Source organism: Cupressus sempervirens, chromosome 6, assembly GCF_028749045.1.
Source record: "Cupressus sempervirens isolate cs-2001-9-10 chromosome 6, ASM2874904v1, whole genome shotgun sequence".
Lineage (NCBI taxonomy): Eukaryota > Viridiplantae > Streptophyta > Pinopsida > Cupressales > Cupressaceae > Cupressus > Cupressus sempervirens.
The window spans coordinates 434749308-434772239 of record NC_143123.1 but is presented as its reverse complement, the minus strand read 5'-3'; positions in this window follow the sequence as shown (position 1 = coordinate 434772239).

Below are 22932 nucleotides of genomic sequence, written 5' to 3'. Positions count from 1 at the left end.
TTTACAGAGTCTACCGAGCTCAGTCGGTCAGTAAAGCCTTTTGCAGTGTATACCGAGCGTTCCTGTATGTCACACGGTGAGTTAGTGTTAATCGAGTTTGCACGGTAAGCTAAGGAAAGTTTAGTTCTTACCGAGATCACTCGGGTATCAAAGGATTTTGTAGCGGACGGTTAGTGTTAATCGAGTTCGCACGGTAAGCTAAGGAAAGCTTAGTTTTCACCGAGCTCACTCGGTAGTCGAAGACAGCTTTTACCAAGTCTAGTCGGTTTCCAAAGGAAGTGGCAGGTTTACCGAATTCCTCGGTAATTGTAGTTTTTACCGAGTTCTGCCAGTTAACACAGGAAGCAACTTTTTTTGTTCTGTATTGACCGAGCAGCGTCGGCCAGTGAAGAATTTTGTTTTGATTGTTAGTTCAAGCCGACTTTGGAATATGTTTTGTCAAGTTGGTTGGGCCGACCTGGTATTATGTATAGTATATAAAGAGGTGCTCAAGATGCAGAAAAGTGTGGAATAGAGAGTGTATACGGATAGTGCAAGGAAGTGCAAGGAAGAGACTTGTGTGTGCATAAGCAGAGTTGAGCAGAGGGAAATCTTGGAGCTGCAAAGATATATTTAATCAGTAAGGATCTTGTGGAGCTAAACTGAGATCTGTATTCAGCAAGATAAGTTACATGTATTTTCAGATCATTCATTGTTGCTTTCTAACCATTGTAACAGTGATTCCAAAATCTCCTAACAGAGTTGGTTTAACAGCCATTCCATAAATCCTCTAACAGGGTGGCAATTCAGTTGAATTGTTCTAAAGACCTCTTACAAGGCCACTCCTAACAGGGTGATTAAATCCTCTAACAGGGTCACACCTAACAGTGTGTTTTGTAACCTTTAACAGGGTTGGCTCCTAACAGGGCTCACTTCAGAAGAGTGAAAATTGGTGACTAGTTGCTGGTGGTTTTTCCCATATTGGGTTTCCACATAAATCTGGTGTCTACTGTGTTCATGATTAATTTCTTTTGCATGGTCGCTTATTTCAGTAAATGCTTAATAAATTAACTAAACATCTATCAAGTTTTAAGCAGTAACTTATGTGTTTACCGAGTAGCAGCAGCAACTAAGTTTAAGGCATCTTTGGGACTGTTGAATTTGTTTTTGTGGTAACTGATTCACCCCTCCCCTCTCAGTTACCCCATCTTCATTTTCCAACAGAAGAGAAGGAAGAGGAGAAAACCCCTGACGAACAAGAGCAAGAGGCAATACAAACATTGGTTAATTTGCCTACTATGGGGACTCCTACCAAGCTACTGAGCACTGATGAAGAACAACATTGTAGAATCTAGTTGATCAAGAATAGAGTATCATAATTTTGAGGAGAGACATATTAGATCAAGGAAGGATCAGAAAAAATAGAGTAGAACAAGGATTTGGAATTAGCAATTGAAGATTGCAAATCATCAAGTCAAGACTTTCTAATACTCTCTAGCAATTTGTATTAGGAATGAAAATCCTATGATGGTAGGTGTTGTGGTGTCACAACACATGCCCCATTACTAGTGAGGAATGGGGACCCCCTATTTTTTTCCTAATTTTCAAACTCATAGTTCGAGAGTCGAGAGAAAATATTAGAAGTCAAAAGTGTTAGAGTCAAAAAATACAAAAAATTAAAAAATTAGAAAAAGACACAAAAAAAAAGAAATTTTAAATTTTAAAAAATAAAAATAAAAATCAACATTATGCAATATGCACGTGCAGGTGAGGTACACGCTGCACACCTGCATGCTTGCACAAGGGCAAGTTGTGCCCCCCACCTGGTGGCCAAGGCTATAAAACCCCAGGGGGTTTTTCCTTGATTTATCATGCATCCCCAGCATTGGAGAGTAAGTCATTGTTTTGCATTTCTTATGTGAAGCATAGCATGCATACGTGCCCCCATGCCCATGCCACACACATAATATTACAAAGAAAAAACCTTGAGGTTGTGGTGGCATGCACTGATGTGCCCAAGGCCCCGCAGCACTAACACCAAGCTCTGCCTACATGCAGTGCTTCGTGCACCTGTGTGCCTCCATACCTTCCACATTATGTGTGGCCCTAAAAGCCATCACCACACCTCCACTCATCTCCACTCACTACCCATAGTGCAAACACAAAAAAAAACTCTGCCACACTCCATGAACAGCCTGCACGTTGTGCGCTACATTGTGCCTATGTGCATTGCGAGCGCTACTTCGCACACCCTGCAGTGCCATGTGCGATGACCCTCTGCCACCGTGCACCCTATAATGTTTGGTACCACACTCCATTAACCCCACCTTGCACACACCACTCCTGCCTTTTTCCCACCTTCACAGTGCTCACTACCCCCCGTGTGGCGCTTTGGGTGCCCATGCACCATCATATCCCTACCATAGTGCTCGTGGTGCTCCTCGTGTGCCCATGGCACACTCCTTTGTGCACATGTCCATGTGTACACTCATTTTCATTTTTTTTGTTTTTTAAAGCATAAAAAATATAAAAATATAAAATATATATATATATATATATATATATATATAACAAAAAAAGAAAATAAATAATAATAGAGATGAAATAAACCAAAGGGATTTTTAAATTTTTTTTATCTAACACTCATTTAGACATTAATTAAAAATTTTCTTTTGCAATTAGTTTTTTTTTTTATCAACTAACTAACATTTTTCTCGTGTCATGTAGGTGATCAAATGGCATCCACATCTGGATTAGCACCCACACCCGTAGTTTTCAAATTCCAAGGCATTCCTTAGAAGTCAAGATTTCATGATGACTAGATAGACATCATAGATACACACCCAGGACACACGAATTTAGGGGATTCCTAAGAATTTGCAACAAACCCACAAAGAGATCAGCTCTCGTATCCTCATTGATTCATTCCAAGTAGGTGAATCCAGTGTCGATGCAATTAGTAGAACTAATCATGACATTGGTGCAACATTTTGTTGTTGATGAGAGAGTAGTCAAGAGAATTACTAGAGAGGTTATATTGGATCTATGACCTAATCGCATTGAGAAGGTCTTCCACCTTTTGAGAGAAAACCAATTCATTAGGCTCTCATATGAAATAACTAAAAGATGGTACATGGAACACTAGCAAGAAGCAATTGACATCATTCAGTCCTCCTACCTCACTGAGAAGCCTCCTTAGGGAAGGATAATAGGCAAAGTAGACATGACTCAGGGATACATGAAGGAGGACATTGGATAATCTATCATTCTCTTAAGCAGAGTCATGGGCTTACCCATAGTGGGCCACCTTAGCACCTTCATGGTCAATTTCATTGAGACCATTAGACAAGAAAAGACACCATTGAACTAGGCCACCACACTAAGTGAAAACTCGTGTGAATAGTTGAGGATGGTAAAGGACAAGAAGAAGTTTTACATGACTTCTTACATGGTATACCTCTTTGCAGCAAGGTCAATAAACTATCCTAGTTTGCATAGGAGAGGTAGTATGCAGGATTCCAATGCTTGGTAATATATAGTCTACCCTCAGCTGGTGAAGAAGAAGCTCTCAACATAGAGCCAAGAGTATAGAATTGTGAATGATGTATTCATTTTTGTGATCATTTGATTTATTGAGGGAGACTATGGGAAGTAGTTATCTAATGAAGCCAAAGCACAGATCATAGTTCTAAGAGCCTACTTCATCCAATTCAAAATGTTCACCTATGTGTAGGTAGCTAGCGCATCAATCTATCCTAAGAAGCTCCCAAGATATCCAAGTGACAAACTAGTGCTACTGGAGATTTCCTGGAAAATTGAGTCAGCCTATAAGAAGATAAAGAGAAAATGGAGACATTGTTGGGCATGGCCATTGGTCATTGGAGCATATTAGGTGAAGAGGAAGCAAGATATTCCATCCTTTGAGTGGGAGTGGGAGAACTATCCCCTTGAAGAATAAAACTCTCCCCAACCCTATTTTGACAATGTTGGGAGAGTGGAGAGTCTAGTAGGAAAGGACTTCCATCATGAGGATATTGTTGAAGATCACTAGATGAATGCCTAACAAATGACTATGATGTCCACATTAGGGACTATTGTAGGATGACTTTGCATCTAGCAAAAAAGGCTCTCCAATTGAACATCCCAAAGGAAATAAGGCAACAAAATTCTAAGGATCTACTGGACCCCCTATTCAATGCAAAAAAATGGTGAAAAACTCATTATGAATGTTGAGGTTGATAGGGAGGAGGCCAATGATATTAATCATCAAGCAAGGAAAGTCATTAGAATGACGAAGGATTGGATCAAGAAAACTTTTCCATTTGATACAATTCTTGATATAGTGATATTTCATGCACATGCCTACCCAAAAAGAGGTAGAGGGAAGAAAGTAACAATTCCTACCTTTGCAACCCAGTCTCCTATCAGGCTAGAGATAATGTACTAGCTTGATCACCAGGTTGGATATTATCACCCTTCTGAAAGGAAGGGAGAGAACAAAATAAAGAGGACCTCCCCTCAAAGAATCCAAACAGAATAGGCTAAAGAAGAAGTGCCTCCACAACAACAAGAAGAGAATGCACAAGGGTTTGAAGATACTAGAGCTACTCAACTCCAGGATGAATCTTAGTTTCCTCCCATTATGTCTAGCTAACCAGAAGAGGGAGAAATTCCATAAGTCTTCAATCCTCCTATACACAAGATGAGCCAACTTCCCCTTCTACCTCCAAGAAACAAAAGAAGAGGATTAAGATTTAGATGAAAAAGAGGCAAAGGATAAATAAAATATTGGTGCCTTCCCCATATGTTCTTGAAAGCATTCCGAAAGCAGACAAAGAGGAGGAAGAAGAGGAAGAGGAACAAGTGCCCCTATAGGGAAGAACTCGGCTAGCTAGAGCCACAGTGTTGCAAATGAGAAAGGGTGCCACGGGTACCCTGCCATCCACTTAAGAAAAACCCTTAGAAATATTTTCTTTAGAAGATTAAGTACAATAGTGGGTGGATGAGAAAAGTGAAGAGGGTGATGATGTTTTCTCAATGTCAGATTTTGATTTCATGCAATAGGTATAGAGTTGATCAGGGATAAGATTAGGGATGCTCCTATGGGATAAACTCAATAGGAAGACTGGACGTAGATGCCACCAAATACATAGGGTCCTGATCTTACTCCTCCAACTCCACCACAAGTTATAGTGGTAGAACAAGGCTCAGTGACTCCTCCACCTTTGAGTTTGAAAGAAGAGCAAGTTCAAAAGGAACCATCACAAGAAGAGGAACTGAAACAAATGATGACCAATGAAGTGTTGAAGGATGGACAAATAGTGAAATATTCTCAATCACCTTCCAAAGACACCAAGGTTCAAGCTACAGGGTCTACTAAGATTGAGGCTATAGAAGAAGAGTGCTCCCAACAGGATACAACTCTGAGCAGGAGCGACAAAGGGAAGGAAATTGCAAAACATACTCCTTTGTCATCAAGAGCTAGGTCCTCAATAGGACGCATCCCTAGATGGATCCAAAAGGAAATAATGAGGAGTACTAAGCCTCAATTTCATGTTGTAGAAGAAGACATTTGTGACATTGTAGAAATTTTGAATAAACCTGAGTTTCCATCATACAAGGCAATCCCATTGGCATTTATCACCAACACAAGGAACTAGGAATTATTTGCACAAGTGGCTCTCCCTCCTGAAGGCATAGATGCAAAAAGTATTGGTCTTGAGGATTATGAATTGAAGGATGTCATGTTGGGGAAGCCTACATAGGATTTAGCTCAATTAATGATGACTCTAGGAGTCAAAGAGGTCCTTAAGCATATAGAATAGGATGAGGCCAAACTACAAGCACTTTGAAGGTAGGTTTAGATCCTAAAGGGATATCTAGCAAAAGTAGTTGGCCCTCTAGATCTTGAACACCTCAAGTAGACCTTGAACACTATATTTAGAGAAGGGGGAGGTGTACAACTTGATCCATTTTTTAAGGCTTTTCAGGAGTGGTGAGAAAGTTTTGAGGAGAAAGGTGTTACGATCATCATAGGGAATTTGAAGTTACTACATGCTATGTAGGAGAATGTGAATAAAATCGTAGCAATTATAAAGAAGGACTTCAGTATTATGGATGAAGTGCAGGCCTGGAGTAAGGATTTACAAACTCTACAAGCCATAAAGGGCCAAAGATACCGAGTTTTTTCTAATGTATATACTGGAAAAGAATTAGACATGATTGATGACTAGATAGAAATGATAGTAGATAGCAATAAGGTAATGGGAACATTACATAAGGAGATTCATTGACTCAAGGACCAAGCTCCAGAGAAAATTTTGGAAGTAGAGAGACACTACAGTGATGCATGCTTGGATATTTTTGAAGATGAGGAACAAGAAAAGCTGTTACTTATAGAGATAGTAGTGGAGAATTTCAAGAAGATTTTTGTGGAGGTTGTTGATGATGAGGACATCCAACAAGCCTTCAAGACAGAAGAAGCCTTGTTAGAATTGGATACTAAACTTGGGGATTTTGCTGACACCTAGATTGAGGTAGACAATTATAGATAGAACGTAAAAGATAAATATGAGGCTTTAGATCTTCTAGATGTGGCTAAGATTATTGAGATGATAGAGAAATTCAAGGGAAAACATCCAAACATAGCTTTGGGATGAAGAAGAACAAAACATAGATACCAAAATTTCAATTTTGACACTCAGTAAAATTTTGAGATTTTGACCCTGTTGAGGTCCACAACTTTGTAGCTCTATGGGTGTGCAGGTTTGCAAGTACATAGGTTTGCAATTCAAGGGTGTGCTGACAATTAGCTGCTTGTTCCAAAAATAGTGCTTTTCATGCATTAGAAATGCATTCTGACGGCAATTTAACTTCGACACACGTCAAGTAAAGGACTAGCTTTTATTTTTGGCACCTCTAGATGCTCCTACTTCGAGTAAAAGCTTCCTCATATTTCTTCTCTCATAATTTCATTATTTTTGACATGTAAAGGGCTCATACATCCAATTAATGGATAAAATATGGATGGAGTCGCTCTAAGCACCAGATTAACTATTATATTGTATATATTTAGTTTGTTTTAATGTTTGAAAAGCATTTTATTGCATGAAGATATCTCACTCTCAACACAAACTGAGGAGATGAATTCTTATAAATATCCCATTTTAATATGTAATAAAGGTCCCTATTATTATGCAATAAAATTATGCTTTTGGTGCTCACATTTGGAGTGTAGTGATTCTTGCCTAAATGTGTCATTATTTTGTGAATTTTGTTCATGGAATTGTGATTGAGCCAAAGGTTTATTGTGTTGTTTTTGGTTGTGCAATCTTTTAGTTTTGGTGTTTGCTACAAATTTCTAAATTTTGCTAACATATCTAGCTTGAGGAGAGATCATCAAATTGTGTCTACATAGCTTTTCGTCTTGCATGAGAAAACTTTCTGTGGCCTTGTGATTTGATGAAAGGTGAAATATCATGTGATTGTTAAAGTTTCTCACCGACAATTGCATCAGTGCATTCTAGGAAGCATTGTCATGTTTTCAATGGTTTCCTACTGATTTATTTGAAAGATTAACTCACAGCATGTTATTTTTAGTAGCTTATGTCCATTAGGTTTTTAATTTCATGTTATTTTCTTTCAGTTTTGTTATTTTCTTTGCTAACCCCTTGCTAGAATAGGAACTCATTTTAGTTGCCTTGTTAGATTGCATTCATTGAAAAATAGAAAAATACAAAAAAACATTATTCTTTTGTGTGTTATTTTGAGACAACAATTTTTTTTTACTTCATTCTAAGATCAAAATAGAACCAGCAAAGGCCTCCTCGTGAACAATCACATTTATCTTCAATTGAGCAGATTTTGGTACATCACAAGACAAATACAGAACCTTGGAGTTGATCCCAAAAGATTAGCTTTTCAATAGAGGAATTGCACGAAGGATTGCTATCATTGGCCTCATACAAAATGATCAACCAATAGAAGTGGCACTAGAAGGAGGGCCACACTTTTAGATCTCGGAGAAAAGTAGAAAATTTGCCAAAGTTTTAAAAATTCTACACTTTTTGCAAAAATCTACATTTCACACAAATTCATAATTTTTTTTGAGTTTTTGAGATATTTAGGTTCATATCTTCATAGGTATGCAAGTCTGTAGATCTATAGGTATGTAGGTCCACAAATCCACAACTTTGGCAGTGCACAGGTACCCAAAACTTTTTGGTGCACAAAATTTAGAGAGGTGAGAAAGTGTACTTCTGTAGAGTTGCACTTTTTCTAGAATTGATGCAAGCTAGAGGATATTTATCCAAAATCCCCATTTTAGTGAGCATTAAGGTCTACACCAAGTGCACATGAGTTTCTTTAGCTTACCCACTTTTGCAAACCATGTAGTGACAAGGGAACATCCCGAATTCAACCACTTCCATTCAAACTTTCATCATCTTCTTCAACTCCACCTCCACTCCAACCACTTGGTGGACCACCAAGTATTCCAATAGCTACTCCTCAACAACCACTATAAGGTCCGCTAAATCCTCCAATGGCTTTTTTCACAAACGTCATAGACTCACCAATAAACTTGAGAGGTGCACTCCATGACTTCCCTAAAAATGTCGACAAGTTTTGCCCAAGATTCATCAATGGTGAAACATGAACTACCAAAGATCATGTCAAGGTATTCAAGGAAATTTGCAACTGCAAGCAGGTTGCTAATGAGGATGTGGTTCTTCATTTATTCCCCTACTCTTTGGTGGAAATTGCCTTTAATTGGTACATTAATTTTCCACCTAGATACATTGGAGATTGGGATACATTCAAAAAATTGTTCTTGGAACAATTCAAAACATTCATCAACCCAACTGTGATACCTCAACAATTCATATCAATCAAAAGGGACCTAGCTAAGACAGTTTCTTGCTTCAACCATTGATTTCATATGGCATATCACAAGCTAGAGATGTCATACACTATACTAGTTGAAGCCACCATTTAGATTTATCTAAATGCTATGGACCATCGTACTACAATTTTTCTGAGAAGACTTCCTATAGAAAATATTGACACATTGGATAAAGTCTTCGCAGAAGCAATTACTTTCACTAAGCAAGCTAATCCTAATGGAGGAGGATTAATGCTTCGAGCTCTAGCTATCACAATGATGCCAACATACCCTGCCAAAGTACCCACGATGCCTAGTCAATTCATACCTATGAATCCAGTTCCATTGCAATAGGCACCTACTTCATAAAATCTTGCTTTAACATTTCCACGATTTGAACCCCCGAAGGCTGCCTTCTTTGAGAAAAAGGCAACAACACCCTCTGAAGTAGACAATATTTTTGTTTCCAAATTTGGTTAGATGAAAAAGACTATGTCCCAAATGGTCAACAAATTGACTCATCTTAGGTTGTCTCAAGGATAAAACAACAACTTCCAAAGAAACAATGTTGGTCCTTACAACAAAAATTATGGCTAGAATTATAACAGGAAGTTTAGTGGGAACAACAACAATAATGTAGGAAACAATAATGGGGGAAAAAACTTCAATCCTTTTGATCGTAATAATGGCTTCTAAAGATAGAACTGACAGTGGAACACTTGACCAAATAATGGAAGCATTCCTGCCGACAACAACAACAACAATGTTTAGTATGTAGATATCAATCAGTATGATGATAACCAAAATGCACTTAACAATGATGGTTCATACTATAATGGCAATAAAGAGATGAATCAAAATTCATAGGTAAATGACAATCCTCCTCCTTTACAATTCAATGCTATGCTATTGGAATCCTATGATTCTTCATAGAATACACAAGTGGAACAACCAACAAGTGAGGAATTCTTATTCCCATTTAGCTAAGAACCAGACCTTTAGCATGATGAGATGTTTTCCTTTCATAATGATAATCAAAATACATACAATCTCAAAGATAGAAAGGATCCCTTGATAGATGGAATTCCTCTAGCTTTACAACAAACTCCACCTGATCCAAGAGCAAGTAACAATTTTCCACTAGTAAGACCAGTGTATGGATGACAACTAAATCTAAATCAAGTGAATGTACCAACAATACTAAAAAATATTGCTTGGTCTACTGAGAAGTATAGTGCTCTACAAAATTGTCCACAAGAGTGAGAAGTGCTCATGAAGACTCTAGATCATACAATTGTATCCCACAATACAAATATTGTCCCTCAAAAGATAGTATCTCAATAAGTCAATGCAGTAGAAGTGATGCCCACTATTTTTAAAGAAAAGGTTGAAGTACCCCCATTTATGCTTAGCATCAGGATATATGGAAAGAATCTCCACGATTTCTTAATTTATTTAGGAGTATCATGTAATGTCATGCCACTATCAATAGCACAAATGTTAGGGGTAAGTCCTCAACCTTCCAACTGAATAGTGATACAATTGAACAAAACAGAGGTAAAAGTCATCGATGTTGAGATAATGGGTGTTGCACACATTGCATAATATTGTTATTTTATTATTTTATTTTATTATGTAATGTTGTACTTAGATGGACGTGCAACATGTAAAGATTCCCATGGAATATTCTTGATGAGTTGTATTGTAACATTGTGAAAATATTTTATGTAATTATTTAATATTGGGGAAAAGAATTAAATGCCCAATATTAAATGTGGGGTCAGTGGGTTAGGTAGCACATGGTTTTAGCACATGGTTTATGTAATACCACTAAGTGGTTTTGTGGGACTTGCTACTATATAAGCAGCCACAAGGGTAGTTGTTATAGAGAGAGAGAGAGAGATAGAGAGTGACAAGGAAAAGACAAAAAGGCAAGAGTCGAGCGGGACAAGGCTTGACAGGTTAGCCAAGGGAGCATTTGTGAAGGTTGAAAGCATGGCATGGGATGTGTGGATTCATGCTTGTTCACATAGTTTTCTCGGTTGTGGCTATGGCCATGTAGGCTTCCATGGTTGTATGGCAATGGTATTTTTGCTGAATAATACATGGTGATGGATCTTTTGGAGGCTTGGTTTTTCCCTCAATGAGGGTTTCCCAGGGTATATCTTGTGTCACATTTTATGGGTATGTTGTCTATTCTCTTGCATGTGGATTTTAATTCCATATTTATTTTAGATTTATTATGGGTTATGTGGAAACGGTTGTATTTTTTATTGCCAAGTTTCCTTACAAGTGGTATCAGAGCTATGGTTGTGTTGTTTGTAACCCTAGATTGAATCCATGAGAATGCATGAGAGGATAAAAGAAAAGGGCAAGATATATGAATGTTTTATTGCAGATGTGAGGACTTTGGATTTGCTATTATGATGGGATGTTAAAATATTTGGGCATGTGAAATTGTTGGAGAAAAGGATTTTTTTTCGAATGTTTCATTTAAATGAGGGTTTTGGGGGGTAGCATGCAGAAATGACCTCCTGGGTAAAAACAAACCTCACCATTGGATCCGGATCGACATTTCCATAAATTTTGATATATAATATGCCCTAGTTTGGCCATGTTTAGAGGAAATGAAAGAGATTTTTAGTTTTAGCCTATGATGGCCATCAAATTTAATCCCATCGGAATTTTCATCACTGAAAAAAATAAAAAATGAAAAATCATACTGAAACTAATAAAAAGACTGTCTTAGTAAAATGACCATAACTTTCTCTCAGAATATCGGATTTCAGAGTTCTTATAGGCGTTGGAAAGATAATTAAGAGCACTACAACATGGCATAGGTTTAGTTCTATGATTTTGAAATTTTGTCAGGTTTAAAGAGCCCTAAAGTCAGATGTTATTTATTTTGAGCACGAATTGGAGCATAACTTGGGCATACAGAGTCGGATTTTGGACTTCGAGTAGTCAACGGAAAGCTCTTGGAGAGCTCTACAAATTGGTTCAGATTTGGTGCAGGTTTGGCATGATTTATTTGGTGATATATTTATCTGAACAGTTTATGGTATATATTTTGACTATGGTAACATTGTGAGTTTATGGCATTGGAGATTTAAGATTTGATGTCATTGTATACTCAGTTCATATTTTAGATTGGTCTCATGATGATATAGTTATCAATGTTTGATTTGGATATGTATGATGACTTGTTGGGTCTACAAGTTGTGCAGTTTTGTAAGCGGTCTATACTTACAGGTTGCATTTATAGCTTGGTTATGGGTTGTCTTTGCCCATTGATCTTTCATTATTGATGCATATTCAAATTGGTGGCTTGGATTTGGGTTGTCTATGCCCTAAGTCACATGATTTTATCTTCATGTAGAAGGGATGAGATGTTGTTACCAGGTACAGTCATGGTGGAAGATTGTGGTTGACTATGCTGATAGGTTGGACATATTGAGAGCTAGATGCTCAGTTCATGGATGTGATCATGGTGTCATGGATTTTGGCATGACATGATTGGATATACAGGTACATCCTTGATGTTCATTAGCTTGGATTTCTGATTCAGTTATGGTGGTATATCTTCTCGGTTGAGGATCATGGTTATTTGGTTTCTTTTGAGGAGCTCATGATGTGTACTTTGAGTTCTTTGATGGTTTGATGCCTTGGTTGATTCTCATGGTTAGAGGATGGTTTTTCATCATGATGTCATGGATAGCTTGGATACATGGTTTAGTGGGAGCTTGTGACAGTGATGGGGTGACAGTGCAGGATTAGTTTCTGGTTTGGTTTATATCTTCTTAGTTTGGAGAGGATGGATTTTATGATGCCATAGGTGACTTGGTACCACAGTTGAGTGGGAGTTGTTGGCATTGATATGTTTATTGAGTGTTTGCAGATGTTGGAGGTTTGTCTTAGATCCTATTGTTGCAGAAGCGTCTTTGACATTTGCATGCTGCACTTGTTATCTTCATGGTGTTTGAAGATGGTTAGATCTTGAGGACTCATGGAGTTCTTGGTTATCTTCATGGTGTATGGAGATGGTTCTTCCTAGTATGTGGAGATGGTTTTCTTCATGGTGTGTGGAGATGGTTGCATCTTGAGGACTCACAAGGTTCTTGGTAAAGGTGTGGTTTATATTTTTTTTATTTGGCATGTTATCTTTGGTATAAGGATGGTTTCATTATTATGTCATGGTATACTCTTGATACGCGTTTAGAGTTGTGACATGTTATGGTGTGTTCATGTGGAGCATGTTATCTCTTTAGTTGAGATGGTAAGATCATGTTGTCATGTTTGTGTTCCTGAGGCCATGGTTGGAACTTTGACATTGATCTTGGTTTAGTTTCTTGGGTATCTTGATGAGCATTCTCATTCCCCACTCTTGGTCTACTCGGCGGTTTGCTACTTGAGAGGTATAGCCCATTGTTTCTCTCAGTTGCATTATATTTATGCTTGTCTTTCATGGATATGGATCTTGAGCTATGGTACATGAGTTAGTTCTGGAGGGTTCATTTGAGAGATGGTTTTAGCATTGGTTATCTCCATGTGCATATGTTGTTATGCTGGTTGAGTTTGGGAGATGGTTTTATATTGGGCATTTTCCTTGGATTAGGAATGGTTATTCCTTGGTTTAGGAATGGGTTTATTGAGTTTGATCTTCTTGTGAGAGGCTTACATCCATAATTAGTTATATGGTATGGTTTGGGTGTTGTTGAGGCTTCTTGTTGGGGTTTTATGGAGGAGATCATACTTGCACAGTTTACATCTAGAGGTGTGTGTAGAAGGACATGATACAGGTTATGATTTACATGGTTTCTCTAGTCTTGGTTATCTTCCTGGATGTTCAGTTTTGACTACATTGGATTTGAGATTGGTTGGAGATTGTGATCACTGGTTTGTGCTCATGTATGTCATGTGAGAGATGACATGGTTATCTCTTTATCTCTTTCCTTTTTTGGTTGTGGAAAATTTGAGAGACTATTGGAGACTTGTTATGAGAGTTATTCTTGTAGGATATTGGATTATGTATTATGGATGTCCTTGATACTACATGGATTCACTTCTTTGAGATGTTGTGAGTGGATTGGTTATAGATTTGACATTATCTTTTGCAGTGGGAGCTTCTTGGTATATATGTGGCAAGTATTACTCTTGAGGCTTGTGATTGTAGGTTACAGATTGGATATGTCGGTGATATGAGATTAACTTGTTATACCTTTGAGGTATGGATAGTTGGATGGGTTTGGCACTTGTTGTGGGTGCTATTTTAGCTATGGATATTTTGACAACTACGGATACATGTGATTATCTTTGGATCAGGTTTTTTGTGCTTAGAATTTCAATTGGTACAGGATTTTATGATCTTCTAATGCGACAGGTTGGGTGGTTTTCTCTTTGGATGGCTTCTATGTATGTCCAGTGGGAGTGGCATAATAGGAGGTGAGATCATTCATGTTCGAGATGTTGATACTTTGATTTTGTTGCGGGTACCAGGATGGAGCACTTGGTGTATTTTGATCCATGATAGTGGATGTGCTGGGAGGGATTGTTCCCTTGTTCATTTATGTGGCTACGGATTGACCCTATGCAATGTATACAACAAGTGGGAGATTGTTGAGATAATGGGTGTTGCACACATTGCATAATATTGTTATTTTATTATTTTATTTTATTATGTAATGTTGTACTTAGATGGACGTGCAACATGTAAAGATTCCCATAGAATATTCTTGATGAGTTGTATTGTAACATTGTGAAAATATTTTATGTAATTATTTAATATTGGGGAAAAGAATTAAATGCCCAATATTAAATGTGGGGTCAGTGGGTTAGGTAGCAGATGGTTTTAGCACATGGTTTATGTAATACCACTAAGTGGTTTTGTGGGACTTGCTACTATATAAGCAGCCACAAGGGTAGTTGTTGTAGAGAGAGAGAGAGAGAGAGAGAGAGAGAGAGAGAGAGAGAGAGAGAGAGAGTGACAAGGAAAAGACAAAAAGGCAAGAGTCGAGCGGGACAAGGCTTGACAGGTTAGTCAAGGGAGCATTTGTGAAGGTTGAAAGCATGGCATGGGATGTGTGGATTCATGCTTGTTCACATAGTTTGCTCGGTTGTGGCTATGGCCATGAAGGCTTCCATGGTTGTATGGCAATTGTATTTTTGTTGAATAATACATGGTGATGGATGCTTTTGGAGGCTAGGTTTTTTCTTCAATGAGGGTTTCCCAGGGTATATCTTGTGTCACATTTTATGGGTATGTTGTCTATTCTCTTGCATGTGGATTTTAATTCCGTATTTATTTCAGATTTATTATGGGTTATGTGGAAACGGTTATATTCTTTATTGCCAAGTTTCCTTACAATCGATGTGTTGAAAGACATTCGAATATAGCTGATAGTTGATCCCCAGATTCAAGATGTCATTGATATACATGTGGTGGACATTCTAGAGACATATGGGTTGCTCTTGAGTAGAGAATAGATGAAATGCCTAAGAGGATGGTTTTCTATGGATTTCACTTAGCTATGGTTACCATGGAAAGGATTGAACAATCAAATCATGATAGATGTAGAACCCAAATTGGAAGTGATGATTACAGATTATAATACCCTAAATGAGATAGCATTCCTACAATCAGATTTGGGTTCATACAAGGTGATGGTATTGGATACGGTTCCAACGAATGCATCTCAAGATCTAGATAAAGAACCAAAAGTGTCAGTATTCAAAAGTGAAACCATGAAATAGTTCATAGATAGTATGGTGACTAATTTGCAATGTTTAGGAGAGGAAGCTAATCCCAATATCCTCCTTCTCCCAAGATTTTTTTGATTGCACAAAGTTAGTCACTCAATATTTGAATGCTCATCATGTCAAGAAGTAGTAGTGAAGGTACTAACACACATAATGGAAAACAAGGATAAAAGGACCTCAATAGCTGAATTCACAGAAAGCCAAAATTTGGTGAACTCATCCAACCTTGTTGAAAAGATCAAAGAGGAAAGTGAAGATCTAAATGTGTCATACAATGATACTTGTTTAGATGGTGGAGGTTTTTCTTCTCCACCTCCTAGGATGATTAAAGTTCAAAGGAGAAGGTGATATGTGAAAGGTAAAAAAATGGACTTCAGTATTCATTCATCCTGAATCAAAGGTTGCAGAAATCAAATAATTGATAGGGGAAATCCAAGAAAAAACAAGAAAAACATACACTTCCTCTATCCACAAATTACAAAGGGCAATCATCAAGTCCCACATAAGGAAAGTTACAATGGATTCCTAAGAAATAGTCATTCAAGGCTCAAGTGAAAGAAAAGTTAAGGATGAATAAGAATAAAGTTAAAAAACCCAAGGAAAATTTGATTTGGACACTCTGCTTTGATCGTTCCAGGTGCAAGTTGGGAGCAGGTGTAGGTATAAAATTGGTCAACCCAAAAGGTAGGTCTTTCTATGCCACATATAAATTACAATTTAGATGTACTAACAATGCTATAGAGTACAAAGCATTAATTTGAAGACTCCTCCTTGTAGTGGAGAAAGGAGTCACAACTCTCATAAACGAAGGGGATTCTCAATTGGTCACACAACAAGTAAAATCCATATACTCTTGCAACAATAAAAGGCTACTAGCTTATAGAAAAAGGGTATGGGATATATTGGATGCTTTGAAGCTTTAAACATCAAATCCATTCCAAGAAGAAAGAAGATGGTAGTAGATGATCTCACCATTTCAACAAGTGATTTGCAACCAGTTGAAAGAACCAAGTTGAAAAGATTCTTATTAGAATCAGTTGCTACTTTATCCATTCTGGATAATATCACCAACTTTCAGGTCTTTTAGGATGATCAACATATACTTGAGTTTATCATGTGCAGTCACCATGTTGAGGGACCAGAAATTGATGATACATTGGATGACAAACCTAAAGATTATGAGCTTGAAGATGAAGATGGGATTCTTAATCTGAAGACCAACACTGTTCCAAAAGGAATGTTGAACTTGAACGTATCTTTGATCATGATGAATCAACACTCAATAGAAGGGAAACTCAAGAAAAAGGAATCGAAGAATGTGACTCATACAATTTGGTGACTGATGAAGAACCAAAAATGGTACAAATAGGAAAAGTATGCAATCAACAAGAAAGAGAAGACATGCTCAAATTACTTACTGAGTATAAGGATGTTATTTCTTGGAGCTATGAAGAATTAAAGACTTATGATCCTAAGATTATCACACATGACATCCCATTGAAACTAGATGCCAAACCATTCTAACAGAGACAAAGACTGGTAAATCCTATCATTGAACCACTGATCATGAAAGAAGTAAAGAAGCTACTAGATGCTAAGATCATATTTCCTATTGGCCATTCCACATGGGTGGAAAATTTGGTTCCTATATGGAAGAAAATTGGAGAGATTTGTCTTTGTGTTAACTTACATAACTTGAATCTAGCATCTCAAAAGGAAAATTATCATTTACCCTCGCTTGATGAAGTTTTGTAGATCGTAAATGGATCAAAGATGATGACATTCCTAGATGGTTACTCAAGATACAATCAAGTGATGGTCGATGAAGATGATAGGCTAAAGATGGCTTTCACAATGAAGTGTGGAACTTTTGCCTACAAAAGAATGCCCTTTGGATTGATTAATGTGAAAGCTACATTTCAATGAGCAATGGATGAGGCTTTCAAAGGATTGATTACTAGATGTATAGCCATCTACATGGATGACTTGACTATCTTTTTGAAAGATCAAAGTACCCACATTGTAGATCTAAGATAGGTATTCAATAGATGTTTGACACACATTGGAAGAATGTTTATTGATGAAGAAATGCCTTGGTTATTTCTTCCTTTTTCCAGGGCTTTTTGTTGTGTTCTCACAACATACACTCCATTCCCTATGAGGAATGGGGACCCCTTTTTTTTCTCAACTCTCAAACTCATAGTACGAGAGTTGAGAGAAAATATTAGAAGTCAAAAGTGTTAGAGTCAAAAAATACAAAAAATTAAAAAATTAGAAAAAGACAAAAAAATTAGAAAGTTAAAAATCAAATCAACATTACGCAATACACGCACGCGCGGGTGAGGTGTGTGTCGTGTACCCGTACGCCTGCACAAGGTTGCACTACACAGCCCACCTGGTGATTGAGTCTATAAAACCCCAGGGGGCTACCCAAACACTTCATGTTTTTCCTTGATTTATCATGCATCCCTAACATTGGAGAGTAAGTCATTTTTTTAATTTCTTATGCAAAGTGCAGTGTACATACATGCCCCTGCACCTGTGCCACACACACAATATTGCAGAGCAAAAACCTTGAGCTCGTGGTGGCACACCATAATGTGCCTGTAGGCTCATGCTGCATCACACCCATAGCCACTCACTACGATGCCTGTGCATTAGTGTCACATCCATAGGCATGCATGCATCACCCTTGAAACCCTGGCCCCACGATGCTAACACCAAGCTTTTCCTACATGCGACCCTTCATGTGCCCGTGCACCTCAATATCTTCCATACTATGCATGGACCTCAAAAGCCACTGCTGCGCCTTCCCTCACCTCCACTCATTTCTCGCAACACCAACAACAACAAAAATTCTTCGATGCTCCATTAGCGACCTACGTGCCACGCAACACATTGCACTTGTGCATGCTATGAGCACCACTCCGTACGTTGTCCGGTGCCATGTGCTATGACCCTTTGGTGTTGCACGCCCTATAATTTTTGGTGCCACACTCTATTAACCCCGCCTTGCATGTGCCACTCTTGCCTTCTACCTAACTTCACGGTGCTCACTACCCCCTGTGTAGTGCTTCATGTGCCTGTGTACCATCATAACCCTACCACAATGAATGCGACATGTGCTTTGCACCTGCAACACACCTATTGCACTCATGGTGCACTCCTTCATGCATGCGTCCATGTCCACACTCATTTTCATTTTTTTTATTTTTTTAAAAACATAAATATATATATATATAACAAAATAATAATAATAATAATAGAGATGAAATAAACCAAAGGGACATTTTTAAATTTTTATTTATTTAACACTCATTTAGACATTAATTAAACATTTTCTTTTGCAATTAGTTTTTTTTTCTGTCAACTAAGAAACATTTTTCATGTGTCATGTAGGTGATCAAATGGTGTCCACATTTGGAGTAGCACCCAAACCCATAGTTTTTAAATTCCAAGGCATTCCTTTGAAGTCAAGATTTCATGATGACCACATAGACATCAGAGATACAAACCTAGGACACACGGATTTAGGGTGATTCCTAATAATTTGCAACAAACCCATAGAGAGGTTAGCTCTTGTATCCTCATTGATCCATTCTGGTTTGGTGAACACAGTGTCACATCTAGTGTTAGTGTTGTTAGCAGAACTAATCATGACATTGGCACAACATTTTTTTGCTAATGAGAGAGTGATCAAGAGAATCACTGGAGAGGTTGTATTGGATCTACGACTCGATAACATTGAGATGATCTTCTACCTTTTGAGAGCAGACCAATTCATTAGGCTCTCATATGAAATGGTTGAAAGATAGTACAGGGAACACCAGCAAGAAGTGATTGACATCATTTAGTCCTCCTACCTCATTGAGAAGCCTCCTTGGAGAAGGATAATAGGCAAAGTAGACATGACTCAGGGATACATGAAGGAGGACATTGGATACTCTATCATTATTTTAATCAGAGTTATGGGCTTACCTATAGTGGGCCACCTTAGTTGGTCAATTTCATTGAAACCATCAGATAGGCAAAGATACCACTAGACTAGGCCACCACAATAAGTGAAAACTTGTGTGAATAGTTGAGGATGGTAAAGGACAAGAAGAAGTTTTACATAACTTGTGACATGGTATACCTGCTTGCAACAAGAGTGACAAACTATCCCAATTTGTATAGGAGAGGTAGTATGTAGGATCCTAATGCTTGGCAATATATAGTCTACCCTCAATTGGTAAAGAAGAAGCTCTCAACATAGAGCAAAGAGTATAGAATCGTGAATGATTCATCCATTTTTGTGATCATTTGATTCATCGAGGGAGACTATGGGAAGAGGTTATATGATGAAGCCAAAGCCCAGATTATAGTACTTGGAGCTTGCTTCATCTAGTTCAAAACATTCATCTATCTATAGGTAGCTAGTGCATCCATCAATCCTAAGAAGCTCCCAAGATACCCAAGTGAAAAACTGGTGTTGTTGGAGATTTCTTCAAAAATTGAGTTAGCCAATGAGAAGATAAAGAGACAATAGAGACCTTGTTGGGCATGGCCATTGGTCATTGGACCATATCAGGTGAAGAGAAAGTAGGATATTCCATCCTTTAAGTGGGAGTGGGAGAACTATCCCCTTGAAGAATATAACTCTCCTCGACCCTATTTTGACAATGTTGGGAGACTGGAGAGTCTGGCAGGAAAGGACTTCCATCATGAGGATGCTATTGAAGATCACTAGATGAATGCCACAAATGACTACAACATCTGCATTAGAGACTATTGTAGGATGACTTTGTATCTAGTAGAAAAGGCTCTCCAGTTGAACATCTTGGAGGAAATAAGGCAATAAAATTCTAAGGAGCTACTAGACCCCTTGTTCAATGCAAACAAAAATTGGTAAAAGATCCATTATGAATGCTAAGGTTGATAGGGAGGAGGCTAATGATATTAATCATTGAGCAAGGCATGTCATTAGAATGATGAAGGATTGGATCAAGAAACATTTTCCACTTGATCCAATTCCTGATATAGTGATCTTTCATGCACATGCCTACCCAAAAAGAGGTAGAGGGAAGAAAGTAATAATTCCTACCTTCATAGCCTAGTCTCCTATTAGGCTAGAGATAGCACACCAGCTTGATTGCCCAGATAGATATTATCATCCTCTTGACAAGAAGGGAAAGACCAAAAGAAAGAGGACCTGCCCTCAAAGAATCCAAATAGAATAGGCTAAAGAGTAGGCATCTCCATAGTAGCAAGAAGAAAATGCACAAGGGTCTAAAGATATTGGAGCTACTCAAGTCTAGGATGAACTTGAGTTGCCTCCCATTGTGTCTAGCCAACCAAAAGAGGGAGTGATTCTGCAAGTCTCCATTCCTCTTGTACAAGATGAGCTTGCTTCCCTTTCTACCTCCAAGAAACAAGAGAAGAGGATTAAGATTCAGATGAAAAAGAGGCAAAGGATAAACATAATATTGGTGCCTTCCCCATATATTCCTAAAATCATTCCAAAAGGAGATGAAGAGGAGGAAGAAGAGGAATCAGAAGATGAAGAGGAAAAGGTGCCCCTACAGGGAAGAACTCGACTAGCTAGAGCCACAGAGTTGAAAAAGAGAAAGAGTGCCATGGGTACCCCACCATCCATTCAAGCAGAACACTTAGAACTCTCTTCTTCAAAAGATGAAGTATAGTAGTGAGTGGATGAGAAAAGTGAAGAGGGCAATGATGTTTTCTCAATGTCAAATTTTGATTTATGCCCATAGGTATAGATTTGATCGAGGACAAGATCAGGGACATTCCTAGAGGAGAACCTCAACATGAAGAGTGGACATAGATGTCACTAGATACATAGGGTCCTAATCTTATACCTCCACCTCCACCATGAGTTATAGTGGTAGAATAGGGCCTTGTGACTTCTCCACGTCAAAGTTTGGAAGAAGAGCAAGTTCAAAAGGAACCATCATAAGAAGAGGAATTGAGAAATAATGATCGATGAAGTGTCAAAGGAGGGACAAATAGTGCAATATTCTCAATCGCCTTTCTAAGACACCAAGGTTTAGGCTAAAAGGTCTAGTAAGACTAAGGCTATAGAATAAGAGCCCTCCCAACAAGATACAACTTTGAGTAGGAGTGACAAAGGGAATTAAGTTGCAGAGCATACTCCTTTATCATCAAGAGCCACGTCCTCAAAAGGATGTATCTCTAGATGAATCTGAAAGAAAATAATGAGGAGTACTAAGCCTTAATTTTGTGCTTCAGAAGAAGACATTTGTGACATTACAAAGATTTTGAATAAACCTGAGTCTCCATCACACGAGGCAATGCCATTGACATTTATCACCAGCACAAGGAACTAGGAACTATTTGCACAAGTGGCTCTCCCTCATGAAGGCACAGATGTGGAAGGTCTTAGTCTTGAGGATTATGAATTGAAGGATGTTATGTTAGGGAGGCCTACATAGGATTCAACTCGATTCATGATTGCTCTGGGAGTCAAGGAGGTCCTTAAGCATATGGAACATGATGAGGCTGAACTCCAAGCACTTCAAAGGTAGGTTGAGATCCTAAAGGGATATCTAGCCAAAGTAGTTGGTCCTCTAGATCCTAAACACCTTGAATAGAGCTTGAATTGTATACTTAGAGAAGGGGGAGTTGTACAACTTGATCCATTTTTTAAGGCTTTTTAGGAGTGGTGAGAAAGTTTTGAGGAGATAGGTGTTACGATCATCATAGAGAATTTGAAGTTGCTACATGCTACATAGGAGAATGTGAATAAAATCATAGCAATTTTGAAGCAAGACTTCAGTATTATGGATGAAGTACAGGCCTAGAGTAAGGATTTACAAACTCTACAAGCCCTAAAGGGCCAAAGATACCTAGTTTTGATTGATGTATATACCAGAGAAGAATTAGACATGATTGATGATTGGATAGAAATGATAGCAGATAGCAATAAGGTAATGGGGACATTACATGAGGAGATTCATTGACTCAAGGACCAAGCCTGAGAGAAAATTTTGGAAGTAGAGAGACACTACAATGATGCATACTTGGATATTTTTGAAGATGAGGAATGAGAAAAGTTGTTACCTATAGAGACAATAGTAGAGAATTTTAGGAATATTTTTGTGGAGGTTTCTGATGATGAGGACATTTGACAAGCCTTCAGGATAGAAGAAGCCTTGTTAGAATTGGATACTAAACTTGGAGATTTTGTTGACACCCAAATTGAGGTAGATAATTGCAGACAGAATGGAAAAGATAAATATAAAGCTTTAGATCTTCTAGATGTGGCTAAGATTACTGTGATCATAGATAAATTCAAG